General features: G+C 46.6%; 1 long non-coding RNA gene across 1 annotated transcript in view; it reads left to right on the top strand.

Moving 5' to 3' along the window:
* The window catches only part of LOC135101191 (uncharacterized), an 80697-nt gene that overhangs the window by 18332 nt on the left and 42208 nt on the right, over positions 1-20157 (top strand). The window contains exon 2 of the long non-coding RNA XR_010269139.1: positions 7707-7753. This is a non-coding gene — a long non-coding RNA (uncharacterized LOC135101191). The remainder of the gene's footprint in view (positions 1-7706; positions 7754-20157) is intronic.

Raw genomic sequence — 20157 nt, 5'->3', positions numbered from 1 at the left:
CCAAATGGCTCGCGTATCAGCCTTGGATATCACTCCGCGCCGGCCCTCAACACTGCCCGCGTGCACTGAGGCCAGGAGCAAGAGGGCCGAGCGTCAGGGAGCTGCTAGACCTTCCACAGGAGCGAGTGGGTGAAGGATTCTGGGAAGATAAGTTAATGTCGGCACGTGAGCGTCTAAGTAGCTACCTGTTCCTTCGATTCCAAACAATTGACGCTCACCCCAATGTTTACCTTCCAGCTCGTTCGTCATACTCTCGCCCTACACATCCCGCACCTCTCCCTCCCCTCTCTCTCTCCCCCACTCCTTCAGTACTACCACCGCACACCCTCACAACAGCGTGGTAGGGAGGAGAGGCAGGGAGGGAGGAGCTGTATGGGCCAGCCAGCCAAGGACTATAAAAGCCATCAGGTGTCTGAGATGCGCCAGATAACCACGAGTTACTGTTCAGCGTTCAGGCCTCACTCCTCCTCCCTGCCTCTCCCTCTCCCCCTCCCTTGCTCTCCCATCCCTCTCTCCTCCTCCCACACCACGCGCTGCCTCCCAAGGGTTCATCAGACTTAATTAAAGAGATATTCTGGTGACTTCAGAGGGATGTGGTGTGGCGTGGTGTAGTGTGGTGTGGTGTAGCCGTGCCTTGCCTCGTCTGTCCCTGTAGGCTGGGGTGGTGGTGGTGGTGGTGGCGGTGGTTGGGTTTTGACTAATGTGATGTGGGTCGTTGGGATCAATTGGTGATACTTGGGCTGTTATTGTGTGTGTGTGTGTGTGTGTGTGTGTGTGTTTGTGTTGTTGTTGTTGTTGTTGTTGTTGTTGTTGATGTTTCCTCTAAGTGTTCTCAAATCTCCCCCAGTATTCTTCAGGTTCCTCCAGTCTTTTCCAATCTTCCTCCAGGCTCCTCCAGTCTCCTCTTGCTTCCTCCAGTCTTCTCCAGTCTTCTCCAGCATCTTCCAGTTCTCCTCCAGTTATTGTTTATCTTCATCCCTGTTCCCCTTGAATTATAAAACATTAATAAATTTATATGGATATGCCAAAACACAGTAACTTTTCATTTAACATAAAAAAAATAAACGAAACCTCTATAACGAAAAAAGATCCGATATTTCTTTTTAAACGCTTTCAATTTCAAGCTAACGAACCATTTACTGTAAGAGGAAATCAAGACACACTGAGTATTGCCTGTCATGAGTCCTTGAGTCTGACGTGGTTGATCAGTGCAGGGGAGTGAAGAATAAGTGAGAGGGGATAGGGGTGAGGATGGGCGGGGCTGGAGGAGGAGGAAAAAATGTGGGTGAGCAGCAATAGCAGGAGAAGGAGGAAGAGGAAGAGAAATAATAATAATAATAATAATAATAAGAAGAAGAAGAAGATGATGATGATGAAGATGATGATGATGATGATAATGATAATGATGAAGAAAAAGAGAAGAAGAGGAAGAAGAAAAAGAAGAGAGAAAAGATGAAGAAAGAAGAAAAAAGATCACAATACAATAACAACAATAACACCACCACCAACAACAACAATAAACACAAAAGCAACAACAACAACAACAACAAGAGAAGGAGGAGGAGGAGGAGGACCACCCAATCTCACCTGAAGGTTGCTGGGGTTGGCGCGGCTGGGGCAGACGCACGTTGAGGAGTAAATAATTCTGTGTGTCCCGTGTTCCCCCATCGGAGCATAGATGCGCGGTGTGTGTAGGCCACTTGCTTCCCATGTTTGTTTCAGAAGGGTGAATCTAATAGGCATAGGGTTTTCCGGTTGACACAGGGTAAAACAGACTTATAGTTGAAAATGCGGAATAAAAGTAAGATTCGGTCATTTGCTCTCTAAGTTAAAGATAATTACAACTGTAAATTTTCATACGCTAAGGAGATCGGCCATGGACAAAAGAAAATATTAAGACGTTGATTTACTGTAGATACAATATGTTTGTTTGAGTGTGTGTGTGTGTGTGTGTGTGTGCGTGTGTATACAAAATATTAATGCCAGCAGTGTTCATAAGCTTAATGTATATTCACAGTACCCTGAATTATCACTGTTTTCATTATTACCGTCACTGTAGAGCCAATAAATGTTTGCTAGCAGTCTCAGTTGTGCAGTTTTTACTTAACGATTACTCCTTTAGTTATCAGCGGTCTTTCAAAACCTCACCTTAAACTTACATCAGTCTCTAGGAAGCTTAAGAACCCATAGCGGGAGGAAGGTAAGGAGTTGTAACAGCCCGATGCGAGGCGTAACACTCCGGGAAGGGATTAGGACACTTCTGGGTCAACCTTCTGATAGTTTTACGGGCAGGTCTTTGGGTGGGCTGACAATGTTTGTTTACTTGGAGGCTGTGTACTAGAGTGGCCACCTCACCCAAACACGAGGCACGGGGAAGGGAAGGGGATAGGGGAGGGAGGGAAAAGAGAAGTGTTGGTGGCGGAGAAAGGAAAAGGGAAACGGAGAAACAGGTGTAAGAGCAGCAGATGAAATGGGAACCTCTTCTCTCCGACAATGAAGGAGGAAGAAAGGAAGAGGCAGGGGAGAGAAAAGGGAAATGTTGATGGTGTAGTGAAGGAAAAGGAGAAAGGATAAACAGGTGTAAAGGTAACAGATAAAATAGGGAAATGGGGACCTCTTTTCTTCAGTACCGGAGGAAGGGAAAAAGGGATAGGAGGGGGAAGGAGAGAGTTGAAATGGAGGGAAAGAAAAGGAAGACATGTAGAGCTTATGAACAACAGATAAAGACTCGACCTTCTCTCCAACACTGAAGGGATTAGGATATGAAAGGGGAGGAGAAGGAAGGCGAGGGTTGGGGTGAAAGGAAGGAAAATATATAGTATAGTTTAGAAATAAGAAAATGAAAGGGATGATCTCGTCTCTAACACCAAGATGAAGAAGGATAGGAAACAGAGAGAAAACAAAGAAAAGACAAAGAAAAGAAAATTAAAAAAGAAAGGAAAGGAAAAGGAAGGAAAGGAAGAGGGAAAACGAGGGGGGACGTCATCTCTCTAACATCAAGACGAAGGAAGGAGAGGAAAGGAAGCACGAGAGGAAGGGAAGCGTTGCGGGGGAAGGGAAAGAAGGAAAGGAGCAGGAGCAGGTTTACAGGTAGCAGGTGACGAGTTTGGGAAAGTCTGGGTTGCTATTGTTATGTTACTGCCAAGAGTGACAGACAGAGAAGGCAGGGACGCTCCTTCCATACAGGCCACAGGTAATGTAGATGCAGAAGTGACTCAAGGTTAGATTATGAATTAGACTTGCACACTTCAGCCACGATTCACAGCGGAAAGTATTATCTACAAGTTTCTGAATAAGTACTTTAATAGTAAACCTGATAAAGATTTTTAGATAATGTAATGTTGTGTAATAGAAGTTACGGTGTCTAGGTTATTTTACTTATTTATTATTTATCTATTTACTTATTTTTACTTGATGCGTTTCTTAGACTAAAGGGGCGTGACAAGAGCGTCTCAGAAAGCCTGAAGTCATAGGCCAGCATAGTGACGCTCGGCAGGTCCTGGCCAGTGCACTGCCCACGCTGCCCCTCCCGCCACAGCCCACAGTGCTCCCTCGCCTCTCCGGGCACCGAGCCTTCTCTCACTCTCACGGTGGTAAAATATCTTGAGTGTTGTGTTGTGCGTGGCAGCGGGGGTGGGCCAGGGGCGGGCCGACCGGCAGGAGGTCCCTCCGGGGGGCTGGACACCCCTCGGTGACTCTGACCTCGCCTCTGCTACTTGGTGGGTCCAATTTGTCCCGACAGGCGGCTGGGCAGCGCACCACGCCCGCCGCCGCCGCAGCCGCCGCGGCCGCCACGCGAAGCTAACGGGAAGGTGGTCCAAGGCGCCCCTCCATTCACGTATAAAGATATATAGTGTATAAGTCAAGAAGGGGACTTGGACAGCATAGTGAAGCGACTGCATAGGAACAGGGATAGCACGCGCGCGCTCGCGTGTGGTGTGTGTGTATGTGTGTGTGTGTGTGTGTGTGTGTGTGTGTGTTATTCATTCCCCATGGTGGCATATTGGTCTCGCAACACAGCCTGCCGTTCCCTTACGGAAAGACCTCACAATTCACAGTAACCGATCTTTGGATAGGAATGTGTGTGTGTGTGTGTGTGTGTGTGTGTGTGTGTGTGTGTGTGTGTGTGTGTGTGTGTGTGTGTCTTATTAATGCCACCGCAACCATTTACTAATCAATTCGTACTTACAAATCTCCAATTAATCGCTTCAGTTATTTCCAGCGCCACAAGCACCAAATCAAGTAGTGAACGTCAAGAAGCTCTAAATTCCCTCCTTAAAAGGCAGTGTCCTCGCGGTGGGCGGGATTCGGGCGTGAGTGTGGCCCGTGTGGGGGGCGTGGCGACCAGCCTGGCGGGGCGCCTGGTGGGGGGCGCTTGTGGGAAAGTCCCGTTTGGAATTTCCTTTTTTCCCGGATGGTTGAGGGTCGCGTGTAGGTGGTCCGCGCGTCACCCGATCCCTGGGCCGCCCCTCGCGTGTTGACGATTTGTTTAGCAGTGCAGGGGGTCGCCTTCTTGGGGATCGCGTCTCCTACAGTGTCCTCCAATCTTCGTTCAGTTCTCGTACAGTCTTCTATAGTCTTCCTCAGCCCTCTTTCAGCATTTTTCAGCGTTTTTTTCAGTCTTCTCCGGCCTCCTCTAGTTCTTCCACTATTTCCCAGTCTCTTCCAGTTTCTTCCAGTCTCCTTCTGTCATCTGTAGTTTTTTTCAGTCTTCTCCAGTCTTCCGCCAGTCTTCCGCCAGTCCTCTCTAGTCTCTTTCAGTCTTCTTCACTCTCCTGCGGACTTTCTCCAGTCTCCTTGAGATTTTTGCTGTATCGTCTTAGGCATTTTTTTTTTCCTCTCTCTCTGTTGCTCATAATCCCTGGACTTCTTATGGAAACTGAAGATGTCCTCATTATATCAACCCTTCAGCTGGTATGGTTTTCTTCTTAGCTAAGGAATGATCTAGTGTGTCTTTTGGGTATAGGCTCGAAACATTCCTTGAGTAATCGGATATATCAAATATTTTAGTGCTCTACTTATATTTCTGCGCAGTAAAATGGTCTAGAACTACTCACATGAAATAATTATTGTCATACTCTCGTTAACCGTCCGTTTTTTTTTTTTTTTTTTCGTATTTGCTACTATTATTTTCTTGCCTGAAAAACTGCATGGTTTGCCAAGGCTGGTCTTCAAAACAATACAAAGTAATTAACTTATTCGTCATTGTAACCTGACCATGAATTAATTTTTCATCTGTTTCAAATGTTAAGTAGCAGTCAAAAAGATTAAATATTTCATAGGGCTACCGTATATGTATACTTACCTTCACGATTACTTTAGGCACTGGTAGTCAGAGATAATTGTGGTGGTGCCACGATAAGGAGTCGTGGCTCCCTTCTCATACTAATATTCTCCTAACAGAGCCTCCCTGAGCTTCCGAGGAACATGAAAAATTGCGTTGTAGCAAATATGTAGATACGCGCGCTATTTTTTATCTCTCCCTCGAAACTTCTGCTGTCTCGTAATGATATGGTAATGCTGCGTGGTGGCTTACACGTCGATATGTAGCTATTCGTATTAGTTTTCTCTTATACATCTTCGATAAACATTGAAGGCGACTCTGAAGCTTAAGGATACCTTTATTTCATAGTTACAAAGGAAATATTGGAACTAACATCCTGACGCCAGTGAGCACTACCGCGCTTTGAAAACCCAAATAACTTCCACTAGAAGATTTTAAAAGTAATCGAAACAAGCTACCCTGACACCACTGACTGTACCTTTATTTGAAAACCCTAGCAGCATGCAGTAGAACCTTATAGAGAAACAAGACGCCGAAACGTAAGGAACACACACCAATATATTACATAGTTATGAAAGAGATACTGAGACCACTCGTAATATCCTGACCCCAGTGATCACATCCGCCAGTCGTTTCCGTGCACGTGTAGTCCTAAGCGGCGGGCAGGTGACGAGGAGGACCCCACAGCGCGGCCCACCTGTGCTCTCCGCCGCCTTCCCGCTGCGGTGTGGCAAGACTCTGTTGACCTGAAATGGACACGCCAAGATTTCTCTTTTAAGGAATTTCTTCTTTTCTGTTGGTGTTTTTTTTTTTTTATGAGGCGATAATTAAATAAGTCCTTTTTTTTGTAGAATTAATTTTCTTTCTATCAATATTTATTTTCAAAGGAATCTTTAATTTTCTGTATATTTATTTATTTTTTTTTTTCGTAAGAGGGAAGTGGAAAGTTTTTAATTTTTTTTTTTTAGGGAATTTTTGTTTTTCTAGAGAATCTTTTTTTTTGTGGGGGAAGAGGGGGAAGGGGGAGAAACCAAAATCAAATGTGCCTTGTTTTCCTGGGATTTTAGTTTTTCCTTGACAAAGATTTAAATTTTCAGGAATATCTTTTATTTATCGATTTATTTATTTGGGAGCAAAGCGGAAGTAATGCTTCTCTTCTCAGGGAATTGCTTGCTTTCATGTAGCATAAATTCGTTTTCTAATATATCTCTTCGTTTGTTTCTTTTTTTTTTGTAGAAGTGTTATGTAAGCGAGTCTTTTTTGGGAGGAATATTTACTTTTTTATCCAGTGCATTTCTTTTTTTTTTTTTTTTTTGTAGGGGAGAGTTTAATATATTTTTTTTTAATTCCTTTCTTTTCCTTTTCCTTTCTTTTTTTTTTTACGGCAATTATGCTAGACTTTTTTCTAAGGGTTATGCGGATTTTTTTATTAAGTTTTTTGTAGTCCTTACCCAACCTCCTTTCCACGTAAGAAAACAGATAGATAAAGCAAGAATGTACTTGTATATTTGACACTATTTTCGTAAACAAGAAACATTATATGTTAGCAAAGTTAGAATTCATTTTTAAGGATGTGATATTAAAATCAGTATAAAGTAGTTACTAATTCAATATTTTTTTTACATATTTCATAAGAATACGTAACTGGACATGATATAAACGCTTCAAATAAGTTAATATAATGTAGCGAAGTGTCACATGTAGCTTAATAAATTCTACACTGCGATTTATATCAGGGAATTTTATTGAATAAGGTAAATACTTTAAAAGCGATACCATTTTGTGTAAGTTGTTGGTGGAGCCTCTAACATTATGTTCGTGTAATAATCACGCTTGATTTAATTCAATTACTGGAAAAACAGTAATGCAGTCTTGGTCAGAAGTTGAATAACGTCCTACATTCACTTTCACTGTGTTTAGGTTTGCCTCAGTCTTAAGTCCTGTGATCTGCTAAGAATCCGTTAGCCGTCAGGTTTTTGTAAGGAGACCGTCAGCAGAACAGAGGACTTAATGTTGACGGGGAATGCAAACAGTAGTGGGAGTGAATGTAGCAGATTGCTCGATTACTGTCCACGATTGTGCATGCACTACGAGAATTAGAAGACCCTTCTTTAATATGAGCAGAATGTCTGTTAGCTATTTTGAAAGACTATGTTCAGGCGTCTCTAAGTTAAGAAGTTTTATAGACAAGAGGCTACATTAAGTGACTTCAGTAATGTGTGTGTGTGTGTGTGTGTGTGTGTGTGTGTGTGTGTGCGTGTGTGTGTGTGTGTTATAAAGGCTCTGGTCAAGGGCAACAAAATTAGAAAAAAAAGCCCACTGAAGGCCTAGTCCCTTATTAAGAAGACAGTGTAAAATGTATTCACTACAATGAGATAATTACTATACTACTGTGTATATATCTACTTACTCATATTTTCAGAGGGAGACTCCTGACTAGAGACGAGAATCACGACTACAGTGGCAATCGTGAGTAGTGCACTTGTTTCTCCGTCTCCTCGTTGTTTATGGAGACGCAAAGTGAAGGACGGTAGCGCCTCTCATGCCGCCGCGCCTTGGACTACACAGCGCTTGGTGAATCGCTGTGCCATCAGTGTGTGCCCTGATTCTTGCCTGGCGATGGTTTGGCTGTGTGCTGCTGTGTGTCGCTTGCCTTTAATGACGTGTGTGACTGCTGTGATCTGCCCAACGTGATGTATATCTTCCTTTATTTTATTATTTATCTGTTTATTTTTAGTGGAGGGAGCGCGTGATGAGGTCGGGCAAGGGCACAAAAATAAGGGAAGGTAGCCTCGCAACTTGCCACTCCAGAAATAAATGAATGAATTAGTAAACAGATAGATTAATATTGCTTGGTGAGAAGTAACATCAGTAGCATTATTTGTATCACCAATGCACCATAACGGAAAAGAAAATCAGTATCAGTATTTTTTTCTGTCATTAATGTTGTTAGATTAAAAAAAATAAATGCCCCAGTTTCTCTTTTGCGATCAATAATGCTTAGACACAAAGAAAAGTAACAGTACTTTTTTTTTTGCATCATTAATGTCTTTGAAGAAAACAAATCACATTATTTTAATTTACATGAATCGAGGACACATGTAAGAGAGAAGTAACGATACAATATTTCCGAGGCAATAAAATTTGAGGCAGTGCAAGAGGATGAATTTTGATATATATATTATACATGACACAGAGTCAATCGTAATTGGCTATACAAATAAACCATTTCCTCCTATTTAATATTTCATTTTGGGCGAGATCTGCTGCGCTATTGACGGTGGCGAGGGGCGGAGGGCGGAGGGAGGGAGGGAGGAAATGCATCAAGGTAGAAATTCAGAGGACGAAGAGGGAAACGCAGAAAATGAGTTAATGATGGCGAGAGACAAGGAATGGGGAGACGAAGAAGATCGAAGCGAGTAAACGGAGAGGGAGAAGGGGAACAGGAGGAGATGGTAAAGAGAGATACAGGGAATGAACGAGAGGCAGTGACGGTAGACAGGAACAGCCGGAGGAACCCGCGATGATGCCGCCGCGATAAGACCTCGCGATACGATACAAATGCGGAATAGCTTGCCGGGAGATAGTGTCGCGCCGTGCATGTGCCTCATGACGCCCTGCCGCTGCCTCCTCCGCCCTGCCGCAGCCCTGCCTTGCCGCCACTCCTACCTGCCTGGCCCTCCCGTGCACGCCCCGCCACCCCTGCCTGCCCTGCACACCACACCCGCGGCCACCACAGCCTTCCCTTTCTCCTCCTCTCTTCTTCTCCTCCTCCTCCTCCTCCTCCTCCCTCCCTCCCCTCCTTCCTTCCTTCCTGTCTCTGTCTCTTTCTGTCATTGTCAACCGGTTTTGTCTTTTTATGTCATTGCGTGTGTGTTTGTGTGGGGGAGTGGTGGATGTGTCTGTGTGTGTGTGTGTGGGGGAGGTACAGGTGTGGATGTGTATGGATGTGTATGTTTGCTTGTGGGTATGTAGGTGCGGGTGTGGATGGGTGTGTCAGGGAATTACACACACACACACACACACACACACACACACACACACAGTGCATTAAATACTGAACAACTGATCAATAACCTCAAAATAAATCTGAGCTTCGGGAGAAAAGCTTCGTGTCAGAAATCGAACCCTGGACTCCCACCAAGAAAACCCGCCACGTTATCCAGCGAGCAATAGGTGCACCCGATGCTCATGTGACGTTGTGGGGCTTCTGTCTTTGGGTCATTACAGTCTCAAATTCCTTCGGCTGTGCTCGGCGAGGCTGCAGGAAGACAGCCTGACCACCGGTAAAGACATGACGAACAAAATGTGAGTGTGTTACTTGGGGGACAAACTCTTTCACTGAATAAGGAAAAATCGGGGACAAAGACGAGGACAAAGGCGAGGATAAATATGAGGATAAAGTCGAGCACTAGTTCAAGGGGAATTTTTTTTTTACTTTTATGAATAGGTATAAAGACCATGTTTTGTGATTACAAGCCCACACGGAGACGGAGGCGGCAGGCAGATGGAGTGGGTGTGGGGTCTGGGCCAACAAGAATGATCTGCTGGGTGACAAGGCAGGCAGAGTCCCACCTATGAGTCTGCATGAGAAAATAATGTGGAAAGAATTTTGACCAGTTTATGCTGGAGACGTGTTTTGGAATGCTTCCCTTTTGGTAGATGCTTTGCTCCTCTGTTAAGAATTCCTTTGGTAGATTTTGTATTATGATCTATTGTATATTTTCATGTAATGCGAATGGCTTGTGTTTTACTTCCTGATCCGTCACTCGTCTTGTCAGGGATAACTTTGTACATGATAACTGGTTGCAAGTAAAAGATCAAGATCAAGGAAGAGGCGCATCACCCAGGCAGCGGCAGTAATCATGCGTCGTGGAATTGCAAAACATTCAACACTGCCTCGCTATAAATAAAACTCAAAAATATTTAATGATTAGCTCATTTCTTTGAACTAATCTTATGCATAAATTCATTTAATTGTTGAATAACTGCCTCCATCAGATATATTGAGAAGAGTCATCTTATAGCGATCAATTAAATGGTTTTGCTCAACAGATTATTTATGTGTCTAAATGTTAAAACATTTATGACATGTTTTATAATGTGAATTTGAGCAGTATTTGTTTATTCACTTTCATTTCATTTAATTAATACTATTTTTTTCGATTATTCACAATAATTTATCAGCTTGATAATGAGCTCCAGGTAGAATCAAATAAGAATGTTGCAGAAACACGTATGTTGCAGTGTGTGAGTTGGCTGGTCGTATCTGTCTCAGTCGTATCCGGGCCAGACATTCAGATCTCCTGCCTTCCGTGCCATCACTGTCTTTACCCCTGGAAGTATTAGCGCGGCGTGGCCAAATAGGGACGAGGGATCTACATCTGTACATCACGGCGTGTATGAGTGTTGACTTATGCACCCCCGCGGGCCCCACCAGCGCCCAGAAAAGAGCAAGAGAAAGAGAGAGTTGGAGAGAGTGAGGAAAAAACTCGTGGCAATATAGTGCAGAATGTAGTGCATAATTGGGATGCCAGTGTGCTATATCATCACCACCACCTTCTCCTCCTCCTCCTCCTCCTCCTACTCCTCCTCCTCCTCCTCCTCCTCCTCTTCTTCTTCCTCCTCCTGTTATCTGCGGTTCAGCACAATCTTCAGCTAAAGTCATCTCTTAAATCCAGGAGTATTACATTAGTCATCATAAAAGGAGTCCAAAGGAACACAAAGAAAGAACAAAGGAAGAACTATTAGCAGTAAAATTCTTACACCTCACTTCATCTTCCTTCATCATCATCATCATCACCATCATCATCATCATCATCATCATCATCGTCATCATCATCATCACCATCATCATTTCAGAATTCAAGATGGCGTCCCTGCAGCGTCACCTTCATTTCATATTTTTTTCTTAATTGTTATTCTCTCATTTAGGGAAAGTCATCTCTCTCTCTCTCTCTCTCTCTCTCTCTCTCTCTCTCTCTCTCTCTCTCTCTCTCTCTCTCTCTCTCTCGTCATCGTCTTGTACTTTCTTGTTCTCCGCCTTCATCTCCTCCCCCTTCCTTATCTGCTTCCTCCTCCTCCTCCTCCTCCTCCTCCTCCTCCTCCTCTTCCTGCTCTTCCTCCACCACTATCATTTCCATCTCTATCTTTTCTATCGCGGCCACTTTCGTCGCCACCATCTTCACCTCCCACTCAGCTCGGCCCCCTCCATAACCCTCCTCCTCCTGCTGGTGCTCCTCTCACCATCTCACCATCAAATCCAACACTGCCTTCGCGCTAACAATCACCACCAACATCGCGCACCATTATCACCGTCACCACCTTTTCCATCACCGTCATCTTCATCAATATCTCCAACATCATCCTCATTATATCATTTTCAGTGCCATCTCCATCTCCGCCGCCACCATCATCACCACCCTGCACCGCCGGCTGTGGGGAGAGGCCGGCCCGCCACCTACCATTAGCCCGGCGCTCGGCTGCACCATGGTATAACATTAGCGTCGGGACAAGGCATGATACCCGAGGAGAGTTACCGCAATCATTATCATCAGCGTTCTGCACGGCGTATGGAAGATTCACGGCGGACCTTCACACCACCTCTGCCTTCACTCGCCCCCCTCATTACGCCCCTCTCCCCGTCCCCCCTCTCTCCCTCCCTCCGCACCACTTCCCTCTCCTCCTTCTCCTCCTCCTCTCGCCCCCTCAGCCACTAATTTACAACGACAATTATCTAAAGCGGGGTGCCCATCTGGCTGTCAGTAATGCAACCGTAGTCAACCTGTTGAAAAAATTAAATGAGGTGTCCGGTTCATAAATCGTGGCGGGAGGGTTCCACCTTCACCGGTAGCGTCGCCCGTGAGGCAGCGTGGAGGGCGCCGTGGTGATTTACCCCTGCGAGTGTTTCCCTCGTGCAAACCTGCCGCTAAAGTATTGTGTTTGAGGCGCTGAGTGATGGCCACGCTCGACACTTTGGCCACCTTGCTGTCCACACCATGTTCCAGGCGGGCCATCCGGGCAGGCCATCCAGACGGCCATCTAAGCGGCCATCTACGGTGGGCATCCAGGCAGGCCATCCAGACGGGCCATCCAGGCGGGTCATCCAGGCAGGCCATCTAGATGAGCCATCCAGGCAGATCTTCTACGGTGGGCCATCCACGGTGGGCATCCAGGAGGGCCATCCAGACAGGCCATCCAGACATCCAGGCGGGCCATCCAGGCGAGGCATCCAGGCGGGATATCCAGGCGGAGCATCCAGGCGGGCCATCCAGGCGGGGCATCTAGGCTGGGCATCCAGGCTGGAAATCCTGGCGGGGCATCTAGGCGGGGCATCCGCCTGGGGCGCGCCGTGCTGGTCCTGTCTCTTCCAGGCAAGAGATGAGCGCTAATAATGAAAAACAGTTCAATTAATACCAGGAGACACGAGACAGTCTGGTGTTAAGTGCAGAGGTGCTTCTGCAGGATGTAGCACAGCTATCCCGGGGCGCGAGGCACACACCCGCTGCAGCAGGCGAGTCTCCGCCCCTCGTCCGTCTTGACAGTGTAACCCGGAGGTGGGAGTGTTGATGTGCCTGTGATACGCGCCGTTGAGTCGCCCCCTGGTGGCCGTAACGAGCACAGGGAGGCGGGTGCCGGGAGCACGCCCTCGGGGGGATCACCTGGAACACTACCACCACCACTACCACCACCACCATCACCACTCTCCGCTGCAACGCCTCGCTAAACTACAGCATTTTCAAGGTGAATTAAACCTCATTGGCCTTAATTTATTACTGGCAAGGTGAACTTTACGTGGCATTTTCACTTAATTTATAGCCAGTGAACGATGTTCATTATAAAATAAGAGCACTGGCGTGGTAGGAACGGTGCCCGCGAGGTGACGAGCGCGGCTGAATTTTCACTTATATGCCTCAAGATACTTTACTGCCATGATTTGGGTCATCTCGCCTCAGACTTTACGTTTATCCTCGCCTGGTGAGCCCGGCCGGTGGGGTGAGGCAGCCCGGCCTTCCCCCGGCCTTCCCTCCCCTGGGCCCGACCACCTGCTGGAGAAAGAGTGCAGCACATCACGGCCTGCAGGACACCTGTGCATTACATTGCTCCCTGCAGAACTTCCGTGCACTGCATCACGTCCTGCAGGACACCCGAGCATTGCACCATGGCCTGCAGGACACCCGAGCATTGCATTGCGATTTGCAGAACAGCTGTGCCATGCGTCATGTCTTGCAGGACACCCGTGCACTGCATCATGACCTGCAGGACATCCGTGCACTGCGTGGAAGACTGCAGGACACCCGTGCATTGCATCATGACCTGCAGGACACCCGTGCAGTGCGTGGAGGACTGCGGGACACCCGTGCACTGCATCATGACCTGTAGGACACCTGTGCAATGCATCATGACCTGCAGGACTCCCGTGCAGTGCGTGGAGGCCTGCAGGACACCGGTGCACTGCGTGGAGGCCTGCAGAATACCCATGCACTGCATCATGACCTGCAGAACACCCGTGTACTACATCATCACCTGCAGCACACCCGTACACAGCGTATCCTTCGCCAGGCAGTGTAGTGACTTGCCACAGGTCACATTCAAGCGAGGCGCTTCAGACACTCCCACGAAATGGAGTGCTTGCATTATATATATATACTCGTATATATATATATATATATATATATATATATATATATATATATATATATATATATATATATATATATATATATATATATATATATATATATATATATATATATATATATATATATATATATATATATATATATATATATATAAACTTAAGGTGTGCCTGTGTGTGTGTGTGTGTGTGTGTGTGTGTGTGTGTGTGTGTGTGTGTGTGTGTGTGTGTGTGTGTGTGTGTGCGCGTGCGTGTGTGCGTGCGTGTGCAGGCTGGCGAGGTGTTAAGTGCAGGGGGCGGTCGCAGGTCCGTGGATGCGGCCAATTATGCTCTGATAGCCCGGGTTAAAAAAAGCATTGATGGTAATATGTAAATGGGCCAGATTGCAGAGCTGTTACCTTGGCCATAAACCCTCGCCCGGCGACCCCCGCCCCTCGCGCCTCGCTGCCCGGGAACCTTACTGGTGTGTGCTGTGGTGTGGCGCCACCCTTGTGTTCTCTGCAGCAGGCCGCCACTTTCCTCTGTGACTTCGTCGTCCTGAAGGAAAACTGAAGACCGTAGCATTCCAGGACCTGCGTAGTCATTGTGGTTTATCGACGGTTAAGGAATTTCTCTGGAATAGTTACTGATTAGAGTACATACTGAATAATAGAACAAAAAAAAGAAAAAAAGAAAATATAAGTAGTTTTTTTCTAGTGCAAAGAGTAGAGGCAAAGGATTAGCCAAAATTAAAGAAGATATGCAATACGTTAAAAGGAGGTCAGAAGTCTTTATCCTGCTGAAGATTCACCATACATAATTAATGATGATGTTTATGATGATAGGCATGATGTATAAAAGACCTGCACTGTAACACTAACAAACTCAATTTTTTTTTTTTTTTCCTGCATTAAATTTGTAGCGTCCCTCGTTGCGTGTCAAACACGGTCGCTCTCGTGCACTGCTTATGTGCACGAGCTGTCTCCTGCACGTGCCTGAGCTCGCCCGTTACCAGCTGAGCCCGTTACCAGCTGTGTGTGTGTGTGTGTGTGTGTGTGTGTGTGTGTGTGTGCAGCATCTTATTGCAGTGTTCGCAGTCATGTTAAGCAAGAATTGAGACATGTTGAAATGGATGGAGTGGCCACACACACACACACACACACACACACACACACACACACACACACACACACACACACACACACATAAACCTCGACTTATGTGCACTATAACCGAATCTTCCCTACGTATATAAGCACTTAATACCCACCTACATTTTAAACTTGGGTCATCATAATGCTGGGGCAAGGATGTTGTGCTGGTGGTGGTGGTGATGGTAACACGGACACAACAGGTGGAGTCAAGTGGTGGTTAGCGAGGCGCGTCTAGTCACGGAAGGGATCGTGGGCAATGGTCACGTGGTGTGCGCCCTGCAAGGTGGGGAGGGGCAGGAGGGTCGAGGCCGCGGCACGAAGGTCTTCACGCTGTCCTGCAGTGTCCACGCACCGCGCCGCCTCGCCTCTCATTGCCAGGGAGTTCAAGGTTTTCATACAGCCTGCCTCCCTCCTACACCTCGCTGCATATAACTTTTATTTGCTCTCACCGCTATTTTGTTCACCTTACTAATGCGTGAGTTAACCAGTATCTTTAATGTTTCATTCCTTTTACAGGTAAACTCTGCAGTTCTCAAACATTCTCCCTCCCACCTACGGCCTCGCTGCATAAGACCTTCTACTTTGAGTCGTATTCTCATTTTCTTCGCCGCTGTGCCTCTCCTGTTCTTAATATGCTTTACAGATTATTGTAGGGTATTGTAGGATTTTCAGAGGTGTGCATTTGGTTTTGGTGATACTCTGACAATTATTCTTCACCATCAATAGAAAAAGAACACAAGGAATCACTATTAATCATCTCTATGGCCTTTGAAAATAGCCCCTTAGCACAGCCCAAAGCGTTTTGGAATACATGCCTAACCTTACCTTATCTTAGTCTACCTTACTAGTGCGCGAATTAACCTGCATCTTCTCTCTTTCTCCAGTCTTATTGATAGACTCTATAATTTTCTTCCTATATAAATCTTCCTGCCGACGACTTGAGTTGTCTTAAGAGAGGAGTATCAAAATACCTCAAAAACTATATAGGCCACCTTTTTTGATCTCACCACTCCTGACTCTTTTAGGGAGTGGCGTGTTGTGTGAGCTTTTATTTTTTATCCATAGTGTCGCTCTTTGCCTGTCTCCCTGACACACAAAAATCAGATCCTAGGATGCCTGTAAGCTTTCCGATTTTTCACTACGGTATACTGTTCCATATTCTTGAACATATCAGCGCCTTCCCTCTAGTATTTGTAACAGGCTTTAGCGCAAGCTGTTACGGTTTTCAAGAGCGTTTCCGTGTTTCTGTTAGTGGTTTAATAAGGTTTCTGCATCATCAGTGGAAAAAAAAATAATAATTGCAAGAACGCGACTATCATCTCTGTGGTCTTTAAAAATGCCCCTGCCGAGAGTATAATGTATGTAAGAATAAGGGCCACTGTATTAACTAATGTATTAAAGAACAACTAACTGTAGTGTGAGACGAAGCGAGGAGGTGCAAGTATCGGCTACTGTTGTTCCTGAGGGGGAGTATGAGTGTTTGTTATGGTGATGTGCTGCGTGTCGTGTAGGTCAGCGATTCCCAAACCCATGGTCGCGACACAAGTGAAGGTCGCGAGGGTATTTCTGAGGCTCGCTGTAGTCTCAGAAATTAAGGATGAGGATGATAAGTGGAAATAAGTAAGAGTGTTTCATACAGGAACTGCCACGTGTAGGCCTGATGGCTTCTTGCATCTTCCCTTATTTTCTTATGTTCTAAAAAATACAAAATAAATTATATCAAAATGACACTTAATTATAACTACACGTACAACACACATTCAGGGTCTCTGGGTCAGGTCAGGATTGCATTTAGCGTTGCAACTTTCGGAACCACTGGTGTGGGTGGAGACAAAGTGCGGAGTACAACAGGAGTGGAGTCAGCAACAAAACATTAATTCAAGCTTAGTCCTCTCAAGCCATTTCTTCATATTTAGCATCTCTCCAACGGGCTCCTTAGTTCAGCCCATTTTCTCACCGCGTAGAGGACACGATGGTGGAGAAACAATATCTTTGGTTCCTCACTAATGCCTGTACTCGTAAATATTGATCCCCCGTGTTCTCCTGCAGTACTCAGATGAGGACACTGTGTACAGGTATTGGAATAACAACTTACTGGAGTAACTTGTTAGGACGGAGAAGATGTGGGTCACCTTTGGACGACGAACACCTGTGAATTACTTTAGTGTGTGAAAGAGAGTGTGAGGTGCACTGCGATGAAAGTGGAGAGCGAGGCGCAGTGTCGCAGGGGAGAGGGAAAGCGAGATGAGTAGGTAACCAGGTAAGAGGTTAGGAAGGTGAGCGTGTGTGGAGGCGAGGCTGGTGGAGTGGAGGGTCCGGCGGGTGGAGGGAGGGATGGTGGGCGCTTGGCAGGGCATGGGAGGTACTGGTGGACAGGGGTGAGTGGGCAAGGCAAGCGTATGAGGTAGGGGAGAGCAGGTGGATGCGGCTGATAAGAAGGAAGAACGGATGAGGGTAGGGAGGAGGGGAGGCTTGAGTAAGGGAGGAGGGAGGATGTGTTGACCTTTCCAGGGAAGGAGCGAGGAAGAAGGGAGAGAGAGAAAAGGAGGCGCAGGAGCGAGAAGGGACGAGGAAGGGAAGGTGGCGACCAGGGGATGAAGGGACTCGCTGGCAGGTAAGTTGGGCCGGGAATGGGGAGGCAGGCGGGCGGCCGGGCGGCAGGTATAGCGGCCGGGTGAGGGAGGGGAGGGCGGGGGGGTGGGCGAGGCAGGGGTGGGCGGGACGATGAGGCAGGTGAGAGGAGGCGGGCTGGAAGGTGAGGGAGGGAGGGAGGGCGTGCTGCGCCAGTCCCCCGCGGCTACGTACTCAATTATCGCTTAACAATCCGAGTCGAAATTGATTACAGTTAATGAAGGGGTTGCGGTCGAGGCAAATGGGTTGGCGCAGTTCAGTGTTTAAAAGAAGCAGTTAACCCGCGAATCAGGTGGCGGGGAGGACCACGCATGCGCCCGACAGTGTAAATACCACGCCCGGCGCCCGCTGACAAGTGTCCACGGTGTCGACTAGGTGATTACACTTGTCGCTGTGTCTTCCAGGAGAGAGGCGGACTGCTGGCTGTAGAGGCGGGGCGCGGGGGAAGCTCTGGGAAGGGAAGGAAGTCTGGATGATTGTCTCTGCCGGGGACCACATGCAAGCGCGAGGGTCACTGCAGAGCCCCTGGTGGCGCTGCGGGAGGGTTGTGGCGCAGGAAGAAGGAAAGGAAAGTTGTGGTGCAAATGGAGGGTTGTGGTGTGAAGGGAAGATTGTTGCGCCGTGGAATCGTAATGTTACGGTGAGGAGAATTTAATGCACCCGGAGAATGGTAGTGCAATGGGATAATGATAACTCGCTGGTAAGGTCTTGATAGCGGGGAGAGACTGGGAGGGAGAGGGAGCGAGGGAGACAGGCTTGTGTTGTGGCGCGGAGGGCGTGGCGCGCTGTGGGGGAGGCGGGAGAGTCGCGGAATAGGAGTGCTGTTAGGATGAGGGATGAGCGTGGGGTGTTTGGAAGGTGTTGGGAGGCGCAAGGTGTGAATGGAGGGGGTGAGGGAGGCTGTGGCGGGGCTGTGGTGGTTGCCTCCTATTGTGTGCGTGGTGTGGCTGAGCACTTGTTCCTATGAGCGCTCCTCTTATTGACCTATTCGTTATTACCTTTCATGCCGCAAGTGTGTCAGGAGGCAAGCCACTTAATTTTACATCGTGGCGTTCCTCACTCGTATTCCCATAAACTTTGATAGATAGAGACGAGGCTAACTAACTTTTTCTTTTTTGCTTGAGTATTATGGCGCGAGGCTGTGGAAGTCATATTGCTATCTGGAGCTTCTTGATTAATATTACATGCGAGAGAGAGAGAGAGAGAGAGAGAGAGAGAGAGAGAGAGAGAGAGAGAGAGAGAGAGAGAGAGAGAGAGAGAGAGAGAGAGAGAGAACTGGAAAATGAAAGAATAAACCATTTACACTTTCCCATCCCGTTCCTTCCCATCCTGTTCCTTCTCGCCCCATCCCGTCACTGCGTCACCGTGCTGTGTGCCGTGCATCACTCATTCCCGCGGCCATAAATCCTGCCTTTCAGCGCCTCTCCCCTCGCTAGATACTGCAGAGGGAGAGGCAGGAACACCAGCTAGTAAGGTTGTCCTGGTGTTGCCTTCGTGGTGGTACCTTGACCCAAGTTTAAGACTCATAAACGCTTTGTTCCCTTGTAATGACTGTTTTCAAAGGCCACAGAAATGATGAGTCAGGTTTTCTTCTTTTTTTTTTTTTTTCCAACATATTGAACTGTCACAAGAATCACACTTATAAATGCTTTGTTTTTTCATCAAGACTATTTCCAAAGGCTACAAAAATTATTAGTCGGGTTCTCGTGGGTGTTTTTCTTCCTGTCAGTGGAGTATACATGTTGAACTATCAGTGGAATCATGAATACACACTTGGAAAGCCTAGTGACTTCCATCGCAGCCTTCAAATGTAATTGAGGTAAAACGCCGTAACGTTTGGGAATAGCAGTTTCTGACTTGAATTCTTAAATGCGCTGTTCTCTCATAAGGACTGTTTTTCAAAGGCCACGGTGGTGATTAATCGAGCCCTCATACGTGTTGTTCTTATTGATGATACAGAAAGCTTGTTAAATATCACTTGCATCATAAAAACAGCTTTGAGAATTCCAGTAACTTCCACCACAGCCCTGTCGAAATTAAACGTTCGAGAATACTGGTGAAAGAGATCAAGATTAATTTGGGAGCTTACACTACAGTTGCGCGTGGCTTCGGCGCTCATCTCCATCTTCTTTGTCGTGAATCCGGTGAGTGACATCCCACACCCCGAGACACGGGGCCACTGTGACGCGTTGCCATAGTTTATCTTTCCAGGTTTCCTCAGGTACCTATGGAAAGGACTGCTTATTAATGTATAATTCTCTCATTTTCCTTTTTGTACTACTCTCTTTTAGTTATTGGTTTAGCTAAAACTAACTTCAAATTATTTTGTACTTTTTGTGTGTCCATGCAAACGCTTTTTACAGTGTTCAAATGTTACTAAAAGACCATCATACCAGCAAAGGGCTTAACTCTTGCATTAGTAAGATGGACAGAACAGGGGTGCAGGTAATCAGAATTCTTGAGCAGTGAGG

The sequence above is a fragment of the Scylla paramamosain genome, chromosome 6, assembly GCF_035594125.1.
Source record: "Scylla paramamosain isolate STU-SP2022 chromosome 6, ASM3559412v1, whole genome shotgun sequence".
Taxonomy (NCBI): Eukaryota; Metazoa; Arthropoda; class Malacostraca; order Decapoda; family Portunidae; genus Scylla; species Scylla paramamosain.
This window is presented reverse-complemented; position numbering and strand designations above follow the sequence as displayed.